The sequence below is a fragment of the Oryx dammah genome, unplaced genomic scaffold (genome assembly GCF_014754425.2).
Source record: "Oryx dammah isolate SB20612 unplaced genomic scaffold, SCBI_Odam_1.1 HiC_scaffold_16, whole genome shotgun sequence".
Lineage (NCBI taxonomy): Eukaryota > Metazoa > Chordata > Mammalia > Artiodactyla > Bovidae > Oryx > Oryx dammah.
Genome location: NW_024070200.1, coordinates 36325264 through 36341495, shown reverse-complemented (window position 1 = coordinate 36341495; position 16232 = coordinate 36325264).

Genomic DNA, 16232 nt, shown 5'->3' with positions numbered 1-16232 from the left:
TGTCCCTGCCGTGTGTGTACTCATGTGCACATGTCCCTGTCGTGTGTGTACTCATGTGCACCTGTGTCCTTGTCGTGTGTGTACTCGTGTGCACCTGTGTCCCTGCCAAGGGGAGCACTCGTGTGCATGTGCACACATTTCCCTTCCTCTCCTATCCTTAACTCAGGCTGGTGGTGGCATCAGCCACGCGGTCCCCAGCCAAATACCCAGACATCACTTGTGAGTCCCTTCTTTCCCTCTTCACCCTCACATTCCCTCACCACGGTCAGCCAATGCCTGAATATTTCTCAATCGCATCTTCTCCCAGTTCTCCCTCACCCCGACCCCAGCCAGCGTGCGGTCCCCACTCCACCCACCCTCCACACAGTGGCAACCAGAATGATCTTTCCCAGTCGCAAATTTTACCTCACCCGCACGTCACTTAAAACCCTCCCAGGAAGCCTAACCAAGCAGGATGTAAAACTTCTGAGTTCCACATAAAGCCCTAAAGAGAAGCCTGACAGATTTGCCTGAATAAAGATCTAAAGCTTCTCTATGGCTGGAGATACCATAAACAAAGTTAAAAAGATAAATGGCAGACTAGGGGAAATATTTCCAACACACAGACAAAAGTTTTGAAATCCCTAATATACTGAAAGCTCCTTCGTACCCATAAGAAAAAGGCAAAAATAAAAGAAGAATAGGCAGCGGATATGAACAGTCAATTCACAGAGAAGAAAATACAAACGGCCAATAACCACATGAAAAGTTGCTCAGCCTCGCTGGGGAGAAGGAAAGTGTGTTGAAACCACAGTGAGATGTTTTCTGGACTGGCGAAAATTAAAAAGCTTGATAATGTTCAGTGCAGAGGGCAGCTGGGGAAATGGCTCCCCGCAGATAGCAAGGGTGGGAGCAAAAACTAGCCCAACCTTTTGGAAGAGCAATGTGACAGTACCTATTAAAATTTAATAAGCATACCCTGCGCCAGGGCAACTCCACACCTAGAAGCCTATCCTACGGAAAGGCTTACACGTGTCAGCCAAGATATATATACGAGGATGTTCACTGAAGCATTATTTGCAAGAGTGAAAAATTGAAGGCAACCTAAATATCCATCAACCCAGGCCTAGTTACATAAATTTCATTACGGCCAAACAATGGAATATTAGGCAACAATTAAAAAGAACACAGGAGATCTGTATTCCGTGCCACTGACAGACGCCCACAGCACATGGGAAATGAAAAATGGAAGTCGTAGAGTAATGTGCATAATATGATTCATTCCTTTTCTTTTTAAAAAGATAACACACAATGAATATGTTTATAAAGGCACAGAGAAAGTTCTAGAAGGAAGCACACCAGATCAACAACAGTGGGACCTCGGCAGAATGAGATTTAAGGGCAAAGAAGGAAATTTCTTAACAGGATGCACTTCTGTATTGTTTCAATTTTTACATGAGCAGATATTGCTTTTGTGGTTAAGAAGGAAAAAGAAAAAAAATACCCCATCCATAGCTGCTCAGTGGCTGTGAGACACAGTCCAAACTCCCCAGGCGGCAGCTACAGTCCAGGACACCGCCCCTGTGCGCCGCCAGCCTAGGGTCTCCCACACTCCCTTTCAGGTCCCCAAGCCAAGCCTTGGTCCCTGCAGTGCCGTCTTCCAGCAGCGTCCTTTCCTGCCTTCCACGGCTCATCTCTCAGGTGGCTCCTCACCTACCGCCACCTTCTGGAAGCTCTCCCTGAACACGCCCCACACCCTGCCTCCACTCTCCCAGCAACGGTGGCAACCAGCATCCAGGCAGCACGTGTGTGTCTGTGTTGGGGCTGTGCTGTGTCTTTACTCCATGTCGACTCCTTTGATCCTCACAGCAACCCTAGGAAGGTGTGTCATCACCTTAGTTAATGCATGAGGAATCTGAGGCACAGAGGGTTAACCAACTTGCTCAAAGTCACACCGCCAGCAATCAACAGAGCCAGTGAGTAGCGGTGCCAGGCAGAGCATGAGTGAGGCCCTCTGCCAGCACTCAGCACCCAGGACCTATACCTTCCAGGCTTCCAGACTTGCCTAGGAGTCCCGAGTTGGTGGGTGGGTGAGGTGGGGGTTTGTCTTGTTCCTGCCCCCAGAACCTGGGCAAGTAAGCATACACAGGGAAGTCTGCGGGGGTGACAAGCCAGCTCCCAACATCAACCATCCATTGCTAAAGGAAGCAGCTGGTCTCCCCAGTGGGCTGGGACCAGCTCAGCTGGAGCTAGCTGACCTGGGACTGCTGAGGAATGGCATGGTTTGTGGAGGTGCAGCCCCTCCCAGGATGAGGACCCAAGCTACTCCCTGCACACCTACTGTGTGCCAGGCCCTTAGAGGTTACGGGCCAGGGAAGCCAGGGGCCAGGAGACTGCTCGGCCCTCCACGTGCTGTGAAGTCAGACATATGAGCCAGGAGCCAGAGAGGGGGACAGTGGGATGGTGCTCAGAGGAGCAGAGGCCTGGCTTCTGATCAGGACAAAGCAGACGGGGGTCTCTGTGAAGTGGCATCTGGGCCCAGCCCCAAAAGACGAAGGGAGATCTGGGCAGATGGAGCGGGGAAGGGAACTCCAGGGGGCTGGAACAGCTTAAGCAAGGGCTGGAGGCAGGCAAGTATGGAGAGCTCTGGGGAAGAGTCACTGGTTTTGGCTGGAAAACAAGATAAGTAGGGAAGCAGTAGTAGATGTGGGGGTGCGAGATGCTGGGGCTCTTGAGGGAGCAGCTGCCCACAGCAAGGAGGGGGCAATCTGAAGCACGTGGACTGCCTAGGACCGGAACCTGTCAGGCAAATCCACCTCCACTGTCAGCTCATGACAGTGTCCTAGTTCCCCACCTCAGTGCCCTCACCTATAGAAAATCATGCAACTTCTAGGACTGGTGAGAGAATTAAACTAGACGGTGGTTTGCAGCACCTCGAACCTGGGGAGGTGGGGGAACACGTCTGGTGGGGGCAACGTGCTGGAGGAGACAGAGGCGGCTCGCCGGGGGCATCGGCCTTTGCGATGAGAACTAGTGTGGGCATAGGCCCCTCAAGGCCCCCCAGCCCAGCAAAAGTACTCAAATACTAGCCTTGTGTTTAAAGCACAAGCTCCGGGCAATGTGATTTCAGACTCTCTTCTTTCTTAAAGAGACGTGAGAGGCAGAGCCTCACGATGTTGAGCAGGTCTCTACCCCTCTCAGGGCCGCAATCTCCCCATGTAGGGGGTAGGTGACAGGTTGAGTGGTTTCTCTAGGCCTGGTTATTCAGAAGGGGCTGAGCCATGGAAGGAGGGAAATGGGCCAGGGGTGATGGCAAGGAGGTGTGGAAACCCAGAGGGATGGGATTCAGAGAGAGGAGGGTCAAGGATGAAGGAAGGAGAAGACACTCCTTCCTGGGCTAGTCCCCTAGCCAGCCAAGGGCCTCCTTACACCCTCTACTCCAAGGCCCACAGCCCCCATCAGAGCCCAGGGGGTATTCACTCACTTGGGGGTGAGGCTGGAAGAAGTGGAGCTCCATCCTCCCAGGGCAAGTTCACTCCTGGGAACAGCAGAAACAGCGATGGGTGGGCCAGGAGGCAGGTAAGACCTGGGGTCATGCCCCACTGGGCAACTTCAGGCTGAGTGCCATTAGGCAAGTCCCTGTATGGTTCCATTTCCTCTTCTATGAGATGAATAAATATGCTTTCCTTGTAAGTAACATTATTACCCTGGGGCCCAGCACACCAGCAACCTGCCTCATAGGTGAGCTCTTTGGTTCACCAGAAGCTGAGCAGGACCTGGGGGAGTCTCACCAGCTCTGGGAGTGGGAGAGAATCACTCACCCCCAGGCACCGCCAAGACCCCCATGGGTGCCATCCTCCTCATCGCTCACAGGGACCCTGTCTTAGCCTCCCCACTGGCCCACCTACAGCACTGCCCCCGCCCACCTGCTGCCAGAAGAACTCTCTAAGTGAGGCCCACCTCGACTCTGATCACTCGGCTGTCACTGTTTGCTTGTCGCTTCCCCCACCAGCCCCGTGGGCAGGAACTACATCTGATTCATCTTGGCCGTTGCAGAGTGTGGGGTCTGGCACGGGAGTCCTGCCCACAGGCAGCAGAGCTCGAAGTGGGGATGAACAAGCAGGACCATTCACCCCTCCCACCCCAGCACCTGTTATTCTGTTGAATATTCATGACAGTGCTGGGTTCCAGGCGGGGCTGGGGGCAGAGCTCAGTGTGGGATCACGATTCAGTCTGTCCAGGATCAGGGCTCAGTGGGGCTGGGGTCAAAGTTCAGTCTTCTGGGATCAGGGCTCAGTGAGGGGCTGGGGTCAGGGTGCAGTGAAGGAAGTCTTCTGCCCTCTATCATGAAGGGCTCAGGACTTCTCCCAGCCTTACCCCCTGCTTTGAAAACAACTTCTCCTGCCCCTGGAGTTCTGGGGCCTGTCTTGAGTCCCCACCCTGCCCACGCTCTACTCAGGCAAGGCCTGACCTATGCTCCACTCCAGGCAGCCATGGAGTGGAGGCAACCCATACTCACTATGCCCAGCCACCACCTGACTCCCGCAGAAGGGGCTCAAGGTGGGAAGTGCTTCCTTGCATCCCTAACTGGCCTTCAGAAACACAGCAAGGACAGTCAGCCTTCTGGCCTGAGTGCGTTCCCAAGCCAAGGAGAAGTAGTTTGGGTTAGCTCAGGTTTTTCCATTAGCCACCCCACTGTCCCCACTCTATTAGCCTAGATTATCCAGTGCCAGTGGAGGTAAATCCAGGTCTGGCTGAACATGCAGGCAAAGGTGTTGGCTGGTACGTGGCAACGAGATGTGCCATCCGAACAGTTCCTCCTATCACAGTGCCTGAAATCCTTTGTGTTCCTTGCTTGAAGTCATTCTTGTTGACGCTCCTCTGAAACCTCCATCCTGAATCAGTTTTTAGCTGGGCGTGGGGACTGCCAGATCCCTCAGCCCTAGGTGACTCAGGTCTAACCCAGGTCTGGCACTCACAGGGCTCAGAAATGGGAGCTGAATCAGGGACTGGCCTGAGTGGGTGTTAGTTTGACAGGAGGCTGCCTGCACCCCTCAGCACTCCCACCCACCCAGCCAAACCCTCCACTCCCTCTGCCTGCTACTCCCAAGCAGAGGGTCAAGTTGGTTTGCTGGAAAGACACATGGTTCTCATTTTAATTAATTAAAGAAAAATCTAATCACTGCATTAAACTTCTCATTACTCCACTTGAATACCCGTTAAGTAAATTTAATTACCAGAGGATTGGGTTTCCCAGCCTTTTTCATTAGCTTCTGATAAGATGGGGGAGTTGGGAGGGAAGGGGATGGGAAGCAGAACAATGTCATTCTCAACCCACAGAGGGCAAGGTGGGCAGTTACTGGGGCTACTGTGGTCAGGCTTTGGTGTCTCCCTGAGGACAGGCTTGGCCCTGGGCGTGGGGAGACCCTCCTCCCAACTACCTCTAGAAAGGAAAAGGCCTAGAATTTGGATACAGTCAGCACTGAATGCTTCATTTACAGCCACTCTTGGTTATTTATACCCCACCTCCTTCTAAAAGAGTTTGAGGTTGCTAAGAACAGCACAAGCTGAAAAATAACAGGAGAAATCAGAACAAGGGAAAGATGTGCAAGAGAAGAAGAGGAAGCCAAAGCCAAGGCTGCTGAGCTGCTACATGCCGCAGCGTCCCGAGCACTTATCAGGAGGAAGCCACAAACCAGCTACGAGCTTCCTAGCAGCCAAGAGAAAGAGAGCAACACATTTCGGCTAAGGTCGTAACCAACAGAGTATTCATAAGGAAATGCACACCAAACCTTGGTCTTTCCGTCTATAAAAAGGGTGGAGCTTGAGCATGAACTAAAGGAAATGACCATTGGCGGAAGCAGTCAGCAAAGGTTTCCTAGAGCAGGAGGGATCTAAACTAGGCCTTGAAAAAGAGGATCGGGCAGACTCCATCTTTAGTAATCATTTATTATTTGCCTTCCCCAGTCGGAGGCATCTCCTTCCTGCCAGCAGGACTCTGAGCTTCCTTTGAGAAGCTGAAAGGAAGCTTCTCTCTCATTCCTGGTCACATGGTTGGGGAAGGACAGACCCTTACCCCAGCCCACCCTCATTTCTTGTGTATCCAATTAAAGGATCAGGATTATCTTAACCCTGCCAATAGGGCCCAAGAGATTTATAGTCACTTGAGACTATAAATCCCAAGTCCCGACTCCAGGACTTTTGTTTGTTCTATCAGAAAAGCAGGTTTTGTCTCTAGCCGAGACTCCAGATTTCAACCTGGTAGCCAGTAGCCCCAGAAACTGCTGGCACATTTTATGATTACATCATGTGAAAAGCTACTAGGAATGGAGCCATCACCAAAATAAGAGAAGCAGAGAATTACAGACAGAAAACAGCTCCTGGTCACATTGTTGAAGTGACTGAATCAAGCCCTGCCTGAAGCCCAACTTACCCCCAGACACTTCAGTTACATGAGTTGATAACCTCATTTTATTGGAATAAGATTTTTGTTACTTGCAACCAAAGGGATCCTCATAGACCAGTGTTCAGAAAGGTATCCTTCCAGTTCCAGAGATGGAGAAGGCTCAGGCATTTCCAGGAGCCAGGGAATGGGCAGGGTGGGTGTGCCACCTACCGTGACTGCCACTATGCCCCGCTGAGTCCTGAAGCTTGAGGAGTCACTTCGGTGCAGGCTGGGGAGAGGAATAGGCTGGGGAGTGGGTCCAGGAGCTGGGCAGGGACAGAGCCCCGAAATGCTGGCAGGACGCAGGCTCAGTGCAACCAGAACATGGCTGTGGAGTCCCTAGAAAAGAGGAAAAGCAAGAATGAGCAGTATGGTTCACATGGGGGACATAGGGGCACAGGGCATCAGGCAGACAGTGGCCACACCTTTACCGAGGTGAGGCCAGAGTCAGCCAAGTCTGTCCTCACTTCCTCACCTCTTGTATGTTGCCACTTGCCCCTTTACTGCGCCCTCACCCAGAGTACCTCCAGGCTGCAGAAGGGCATCTGTAGGAGCCCTTCCCTCTGAAGAGAAGGGAGGATGGGGGAGGGGTGTGCAGACACGGCTGGAATCCATGTGCTATTGCCAGAGTGTACGTGCCTGGTGGCAGGCGGAGGGCAGGGGAGCATCCCCCTCAAGACTGTGGACTCATTTCTCACAGTTCCTCTTCCAGTGAGTGCCCAGAACCGGGCCCAGGGCCTGAGGCAGCCAGAACAGGACAAAGGTGAGTGGGGCAGCTATCTTCTTTGATCGCTGGTCTGGACTTCTAAGTGGTTTCCCTGGCGGCTCAGATAGTAATCTGCCTGCAATGCAGGAGAGCCAGGTTCAGTCCCTGGGTCAGGAAGATCCCCTGGAGAAGGGAATGGCAAATCACTCCAGCATTCTATGGGCTTCCCAGGTAGCACAGGTGGTAAAGAACACACCGGTCAATGCAGGAGACATAAGAGACCAGGGTTCAATCCCTGGGTCGGGAAGATCCCCTGGAAGATGGCATGGCAATCCACTCCAGCATTCTTGCCTGGAGTATCCCATGGACAGAGGAGACTGGTGGGCTACAGTCCATGGGGTCACAAAGAGTCAGACATTGTGAGTCTGATTGAGGAGTCAGATTGAAGCGACTTGGCACACTGGACTTCTAAAAGAATCCTAGAGAGGAGAGCGTTCAACCCAAGGGAATGAATGGTGGTGTTCCGGGCATGGGCAGAGAGCGATATAGCGCCTCTGAGTGCCTTCCCATCGGAAGAAGCGGTAACCATCTACTCTGCCTTCACACTGGCCTCCTTTGGGCACTGACCCAGCTTGGGGGGCCCACCCCTCAAGGGGGTGATAAACACAGTCTTCCCCAGCTTCTCTGAGGCCAAGTGGCACCTTTGGGGAGGGACAAAGGGTGGAGATATTTCAGATTCAGGACACTGCCTGAGGTCCTGCCTGTTGGAAAGTCACTAACCCTCTTTATCCCTTCATGAGTCCTCTGATCTAAGGGATACTGGCTTGCTTCTTGGCTCCATAAAAAAGGCACAACAACAGAGATCCTGCGTCACAGAACATTCGGCCGACTGCGTCTCCAGAAACATCTCTAGACCAGTGCAGTAGAATTGAGCTTTCTGCAATGATGGGTGTGTTCGATACCTGTGCTGCCTGATATGATAGCTGCTAGCCACATGTGGATGTTGAAATGTGGATACTGACACTAAGAATCTGATTTTTTCTTTTCTTTTATTCATTTATATTTAAATCTAAATAGTTACATGTGGCTAGCTGCTACCATATTCGATAGTACATCTCTGGACCAACCCTTGCCTAGCCCCTGGCCCGAGTGCTATGCGTGCTCAGTGGTGTTGGGCTCTTTGTGACCCCATGGACTATAGCCCGCCCAGCTCTTCTGTCCATGGAATTGTCCAGGTAAGAATACAGGAGCGGGTTGCCATTTCCAACCCAGGGGTAGAACCAGCGTCTCCTGCGGCTTCTACATTGCAGGCAGAGTCTTTCCCTCTGAGCCATTGAGGAAGCCTCCCTGGTCACAGTACCCAGAGAAAACTGAGGTCCAGAGAGGGGACAGGATTTGTCCAAGGTCACATAGAGAGCGGCAAAGGCAAAATCTAGAACCTAACTCTTCGGACTCCTAGCCCCAACTCTCGACAGCACCCACTGCCCTTCCCATGTTGGGCTCATGTTCTCCCATCCTGATCAGCCCCGTCACACAGAGTCTTGCAATCCCACAAACCACGCTACTGCTCCCAGGACAGGCAATCAGGCCACCTGTGAAGGGATCATCTCTCCCAGCCACTACTGCTGGCCCATCCCTCAGGCCCCTAGTCAAGCAGCCCCAAAGAATATAGCTGGGGAGATCATTCATCAGAGAGGAAGTGCTCTGGGCACAGAGCTGTTCACTGCAGGGTTATTAATAACAGCAAAATGCTGGAAGCTGCCTAAACATCCCACAATAGAGATGACGAAGTGAATCATGACACCAGTGTTTGATGGAATATTATACAACCATTAAAAATGGTAAACACAGAGACTAGTAGCAGCACAGAGCAATGTTTACCTAACAATATTGAACAAGAAAACAGAAAGTGGATGAGGATGCGGCGGGGTTGCCATGATGTCCAGGGCTCTGTTATCCCAGCCTGCACTGCAGCATGATGACATCCAGAGTTCATACCCATTCTAGAGATGGAGGAGCTGAGGCTTCAACAAGCCACCCACAGCCCTGGTGACAGGGGGAAGGAGGGCTTGAATAGGGCTTGAACTCTTGATTTCTGACTCTAAGGACAGACTTCCACAGCTGTTTCTTTGTGCCATGATGGAGACGTTAACTTCTGTCCTCTCCTTTTTATTTATTAACTCATCTATTTAACAGATACATTCTAAGTGCCTTACAAACGCGGGCTCATGTGATCTCTACAATAGCTACAGGAGGGAACAATTGATACTCATTTTTTTTTTTTTGATCAGGAAAGTAGGGCACAGAGGTCAAGGGTCACTTCTACTTCCCACATGTTCTACAAGGTTTCAGTGTTGTCTTCACAGGAGAAGGGCAAGGTGACAGGGAGAGAAGAGCTGTTGACCTGAAGCAGTAGAAACACAGGTGTAGGTGTGGAAGCACAGGTGTATGTGTGCAAACACATGTGTGTGTGTGCAAGCACGTGTGTGTGCAAGCGTGTGTGTGTGTGAGCACATATGTGTGTGTGCATGTTTGGCCTCCCTTTCTAATTGCATGGAAATTTTTTCTTGTAGCAATTGAAAGAAAAAAGTTCCAGAAATAAAATATTGTACCAAAAATTATTTACAAGCACAAACACAAAAATGAAAACCTATTCAAAATTAAAGCTACTGATACATCCAAGAGACTGTGAACGCAATCCAGCCCCTGGCAGCCAAGCTCATGTCTCCAGGCTTTCCTGCCAATTTCCTGATCCCAGACTCTTCCCTCCTGCCTGGGTGAGATCCTCACCTCAGAGGGCAGCGAGGAACGGCCCTGTGTGCAGGTGGACTTCAATAAACACCTCCCAGAGCCCTCGGCACAACACAGCAGGCCAGCAGACAGACTTCAGAGCCCGAGCTGCCTGCAGCACTACTGTCGCTGGCCAGGGCTGACCTCAAAAGGCCAATTCATCCAGGCCTCTGCCTCCAGCCCCAGGCAGCCCCATTCCACAAGTGGAACAACCGAGGCCACCCAAAAGGTAAAAGACCTCATCAGAGGTCACACTGCTACTGAACAGGGGAACTTGTGTGTCCACGTGCCTATGCGTGCATACAACCCACACGTACACGTGTCTCCTGTGTTTGCTAAGTCACTTCAGTCATGTCCTACTCTTTGTGACCGCATGGACTGTAGCCCGCCAGGCTCCTCTGTCTATGGATTCTCCAGGCAAGAACACTGGAGTGGGTTGCCATGCTCTCCTCCAGGGCATTTTCCCCACCCAGGGACTGAACCCTTTTCTCTTAAGTCTCCTGCATTGGCCGGTGGGTTCTTTACCCCTAGCACCACCTGGGAAGCCCTATGTGTCTCCCATGTGTGCATATAATTAAAATATCTGCTGATACTCAGCTTATACACATACCACACACAATGATGATTATGTTACTAACTGCTACCATATCCCCAGTTGTGTTTCTATTTCTCCTTTACATTTTTCTATTATTTTTCATTCTGTCACCAGATACTTACGAGCACTTACTATGTACCAACTATATTATAGGTGCTGGAGATTAATTGGGGTGCCCCTCACAGGGATGGGGGTACAGACGATAAGCAAATAAAGAAACAAGATAGTTCCAAAGAGTGACAAGTGCGATGAAGATAAGCCTGGGCACGTGAGAGAGAGCGCCTGGGATGGGGCTCAAGGGTCCCTTGAGTGGGAGGATCCGAAGAGGCCTTTCTGCAGAGGCCACATCTGAATTTACAGCTGGACAACAAGAACTCCGTCAACCTAGAGCAGCAGGAACAGGGCCACGAACAGAGTGGGGAAGGAGACTGGTGTTTTTGAGGAGCAACAAGCCGTTTGGCTCCTAGAATGAGATGGGCAGAGGTGGGGCAACTATGGAACGGAGGCCACAGAGGGAGGCTGGGCCCTGAAGGCCAAGGTAAAGCTTCGGCCTTCATCCCTAATGCAATGAAGAGTCACCTGGGAAGCGCTGGGACATCTTACTAGCTGTGAAATTTTCCTCTGGGCTGCCAACTAGAGACTGGATTGAAGGGGAGCAGACCCAGGAGCAGGGGACCCGTGGGCTGGCTCTGGCAGTTGCCCAAGACAGGGAGATGTGCCTTGAGCCAGGGTGAGGGAGGGACTAGACAGATTGAGGATATATGCTGCTGCAAACACAGCTCATCAGCAGTTGGTTGATGAGTTGGATGTGAGGAGGTGGGGGTAAGAAAAAGGAATCAAGGATGACTCCTAGATCTTCTACCACGGACACAAACTGCTTTTACCACCAGACCCCCCACGAAAAAATTTTAAATAACTGTTAAAAAATAACAGCAGATGAGCCACCATGAAGACCGCCACCCCACACACCCCGAGTCTCACACACCCCAGAGTGCAGCTTTCTTTCCAAGCCCCTGCTGTGTTTTCTGGTCCTGCATGTGGCCCACAGGGTGGGAAAAGAGATTGGGTCCCACCCTCAGGCTGGCAGGAGACAAGATTATCCAAAAAGACAGGACAGGGTGGGAAGGGGGAGGGGGTAGAGGGGCTGGTCCAGAGCAGGTTTTAAAGAACATGCTGGCTGAACCTGAGAAGTTCTAGCATGGGGCATGGGACTGGGGAGGCAGGGCGCAGCATCTGGGAAAAGCATGCGTTTGAAGGCAAGACCATCCTGGGTTTAAGTCTCAGCTTCACCCTCGGCTCACTATGGGACCCTGAGTAAGTTCCTTTGCTTCTCAAGCCTCAGATCCCACAATCCTCCCACTCAAAGTTGTGATGAAGACTCAGTGAAGTGATATATGTCAAGAACTGACATTTATAAATATTAGCACCTTTCCCCTTTTGTTTAAAAAAGGGCTAAAGAAATCAATTTAAGCTTAGACAGGTAAACTTACATCTATCCCAATCAAGATTCTGGAAGTGCTGCCGAGAATGCCAGGAAAGACAATGGTAAGTGTCAGAATCTCATGACCAAAGAGTCTTGTGGGATAAATGCATGTCCTCTCTTGGCTGCTCAAAAGGGTGACACGCACTCAAGCCAGTCACAAGTGAGGCCCTCATACATCCTGTCGAGGAGACAGAAGACTATGGGCTGGGCTTCTCGGTGGTTAGCTATATAACCAGGTCCAACAATGTGGGATAGTGAGGCGGACTGGCCCCTGGGACGGAATCTCACTGGCATCAGCAGGGCTGTTCCTGGAACAACCTTTTTGCCAGAGACTAGAGACTACGATGTGGCCCACCCCCACCTAGTGGCTCAGTTGGTTCTTAAAGAATCTGCCTGCAAGGTCAGAGACCCGGGTTTGAGCTCAGGGTCAGGAAGATCCTCTGGAGAAGGGCATGGCAACCCACTCCAGAATTCTTGTCTGGAGAATCCCATGGACAGAGGAGCCTGGTGGACTACGGTCTGACTCACAAAGAGTCGGACACAACTGAACGACTTTCAACTTTAGAGTCTAGGATGGAGCTTCAGAGAGTAGCCTGGAAGGGTCAATTAAGTCATCAGGATCCCCTGTTCAAAGCCCTCCACTTAGCGAGGAAGGGGCCAAAGTGGACAAGAGAGGGTTACTAGGCCCTGGCTGAGTTCTGTGAGTAGCTCCAAGAATGGCCAGGGAGTTGTGGCCTCTGTGGATCCTGGTGGCCAGGACTCATGGGGGCTGGGTAAGCCAATCACTCCAACTCTGGAGATGATGCAGCCATGCTCCATCATGAATGTACCTGTCTAGATGATTTTGGATAAAGTTAGGCCTATTCACAGAGGCTTGACAGGAAGAGGTGGGCCTGCAACCCATGTTCCCCAGGGAAGCCTCGAAGGCCTGGTCAGGACTTCAGGTCCCTGGCGCTGGCATTTATGGGCCCAAAGAGCAGTGCTAGGCCCAGTGAGGAAAGATTCCAGGAAGAGAGATCTCTCTTTAGCACGAAGAGTAGTGACCTCTCTGTCCCTGGGGGCATGCAAGCAGAGGTCTGGAGAACATATATGCTGGGTAGGGATTTGCACTAAATGTGGGGGTTGCTTTCAGCCATGGGGTTCTTCAATTCTACTCACATGTGAATCAGGACTAGATTATGTGGATCAAAGAGAGTGTTACAGAGAGTGAAGGGAAGGCAAGATAATCCCCAGAATAATAGTTATGATTATTATTATTACTACTTTATAGATCACCAAACATTCCCATCTATTCTCTAACTCGATCTTCTGCCCATCCCAGAGGCACAAAGGATTATTAACCCCATTTAGTAGATGTGGAAACTGAGGCCCAGAGAGGGAATGAGACCAGCCTGAGGTCCAACAGCATGTCAGCCCTAGACTGAGGGGCCTTCCCCTCCTGAATTCTAGTGGTTATCTCACCACTCCTGCCGCAGAGGAGGGAGAAGGAATCTCCCCTCCAACCAGGGCTCCTGTCCATTTGCCAAGACTCCCCATCCCTGAAGGTTAGAGGCTCTCTTTGTGCACCCCCACAAAAGACCTTGGAAGGGAGTCCCAGCCCAGAAGGTGTCTCCTCCCAGGTTACACGTGTCCTGCTCCCCGCTCCTTTCCTCTCACTCCCCTGTGGTCCTGCCACAGCCCTTTAGGTTGGTTCCTTCAGACCAGATAGAGGACCAGACACTAGGCTTTGCCCAGGAAATGAACTCAAGGGGATGTGTCCCTCCTGCTCAGCCTTATTCCTCACCTCACACCTACACAGGCAGCTTGAGATGGGAGAACCAGAGTCCACCTTACCAGGTACCCCTCCAGAACACCTTCCCTTTTCCAAGCCAGAGGGTCAGAAAGAGGGCATCTGGGCAGGAGACGTGACAGTGTCAGGGAGTGGGGAGACTGGGACCACCGAGGCAGGAAAGCTGCCACCCTCAGTACCACCATGCCACATCATACATCGAACCCCAGGGGACTCTTGTGAGCCAAGGAGCAGCATCTCACTTTACAGGTGATGGAATGAAGGCTCAGAGAGATTAAGAATTTGCTCAAATTCAAAATACTAAATTGAACAGAAACAGCCTGTAAGCTCTAGAGCCAGGATTTGAATCCAGGACTGGCTGGTTCTAAATACCCTGTGCTTTCCCAGGCTCCCTGCTGCCTCCACAGAAGTGCAAGGAAGCTCAAATAGGCAGCCTGGTGAGCAGATGAAAGGAGGGCAGTGGTGGCAGAGAGAGAAGACAAGACAAAGACAACACAGAGATCAGCAGGGACAGATGAACTGATGAGCGGGGCCAGAAGGAGGCGACTACAGAAGCCCCCATCTTGATCAATGAAAGGCCCCCAAGTGCCACCTCTGCAGCCATCTGCTGCTCCAATTGAGCTACTGGTCTTCCCTAGGTCCTCCACAGGATGCCCAGGTCAGAGGAGCAGAAGAAACCTCCCGTCCTCCCTGGGAGCACCCCATCAGTGAGGGTGTCAGGTCAGATCCCTGGGTCAAGGAGGTGGGCAGAGAAAGAAAGGGGCCAGTCTGTCCCTGGGCAAGGCCCTCAGCCCAGCTTCTGTCTGCCCATGCCAGCCTGGAGGGTCCAACTGCCCCAACCGCCCAGCAGGTACAGCATTCCTGCCGGCCCCACGCATCTGGAGGAGCATTCTGGGCTAGCCAGGTGTTCCCGAGTCCCGCTGGCAGCCAAGCACAATTGGTCTGTCCCCAGAGCATGCAGGGTTTAGCAACAGCCTCTCAACTGAATATTTAAGAAGAAAATTACCCCTCCTGTTTTTTGTTTTTTTTTTCCTTAAGAGAGAAAGGGAGGGAGCAGGAAGCCAGCAAAGGAGGGAGAGGGAAGGAGGGTGGGAGAAACCTACCGCATCACTGCAGTCAAGGTCACAGGCATCGTTGTGGGGCAGTCGCGGGCAAGGAGCCTTTAATCTGGGAGTTCAGGCCGAGGAAACTAAATGCTGGAAGCTGGAGTACATTACTGCCCTGAATGATCTGTCGGCTTCTATTAGGCTAAATATCTCTGGATAATAGGGAATTATCCTCTGAAAAGGCAAACTGCCGGCCTCTCCAGGGAGGGGGCGCGGTGGGAACCTCTCATCGTGAGGGCTAGCCCACGGCGGCGGTGGCGGGAGGAAAGAACAGGCCCAGCTAGGCAAGCCGCCCCCCATCCCACACCCCCTCCCGGGAAAGTCACAGTCACCAGCTATGCGAAGCTTGTGGCTGGTGCCAGCACCCCGCCCCCTCCTCCCCAGACTCTCCCTCCACTAAGGAGTCTGAAAAGATGCTAGACATGGGGTCGAGGCCAGACAATGCTTCATGACAGCGGGTGACCCTGGGTGAGTCCCTGAGCCCCTCTGAACCTCTGTTTCCCTGTCTGCTAGATGGAGCTAATGATACTCACCCGAAGGCTGTGCTATGGGGAGGATGAAGCTGGCACCCGGCCCGGCACAAAATGGGCACCCAGGACAATTCTGCTTACGCCGTTCTGCCCACTGGTGAGGACCTCTTCTTCCTCCCCCCCCGCCTCATCCTCACTGGCCCCCACAGGGCATCACGCCCTCCACCCCATTATGCCCACTGTGAGGACCTCTTCATCCCCTCCTTCTCATCCTCACTGGCCCCCCGGGGCACCACTCCCTCCACCAGGAAACCCTCCCTGACCCTCACCCTTGGGAATCTCCTACAGCCAGAACCCCACCTCCTGGGGTTCTGGGCTCTGCCAGCTTCCAGTGTTGGTTCACACATGGCCCTTCAGCTTCAGGAGTTCCCTCTGAACCGGACAGTATTTCTGCCTTCCCATCCTCCCCAAGCCCTCTCACCCGCACGACTGGCACTCAGGACTCTGCTCAGATGTGCAAACTAGGGCTGGAGGAAACCAGATCAGGCATGGACTGGGTCCATGGAAGGGCATCACTCGTGGAAACACATTCAGCACCAGGGAAGCTGAGCCAGGAAGCCAGAAATTCCAGAACATGAGTCTGCAGTGGCAGCCAGACCATCTGCAGGCTGGCCAGGGCACAAGGCAGGGCTGGGCCAGGTCAGAGAAGCATAGCGGTGGGACTTAGTACTGGGTTCCTGGCACAGTACTGAGGCCCTGGAGGTGCTCAGGCCAGGAAGGGCCTTAGGTGTCAAGAGGAGCATGGCTGACCTGTGCGGGGAGAGGAAAGGGTCAAATGAGTAGCTGGATGTGGAGCAGCGACATCCCGC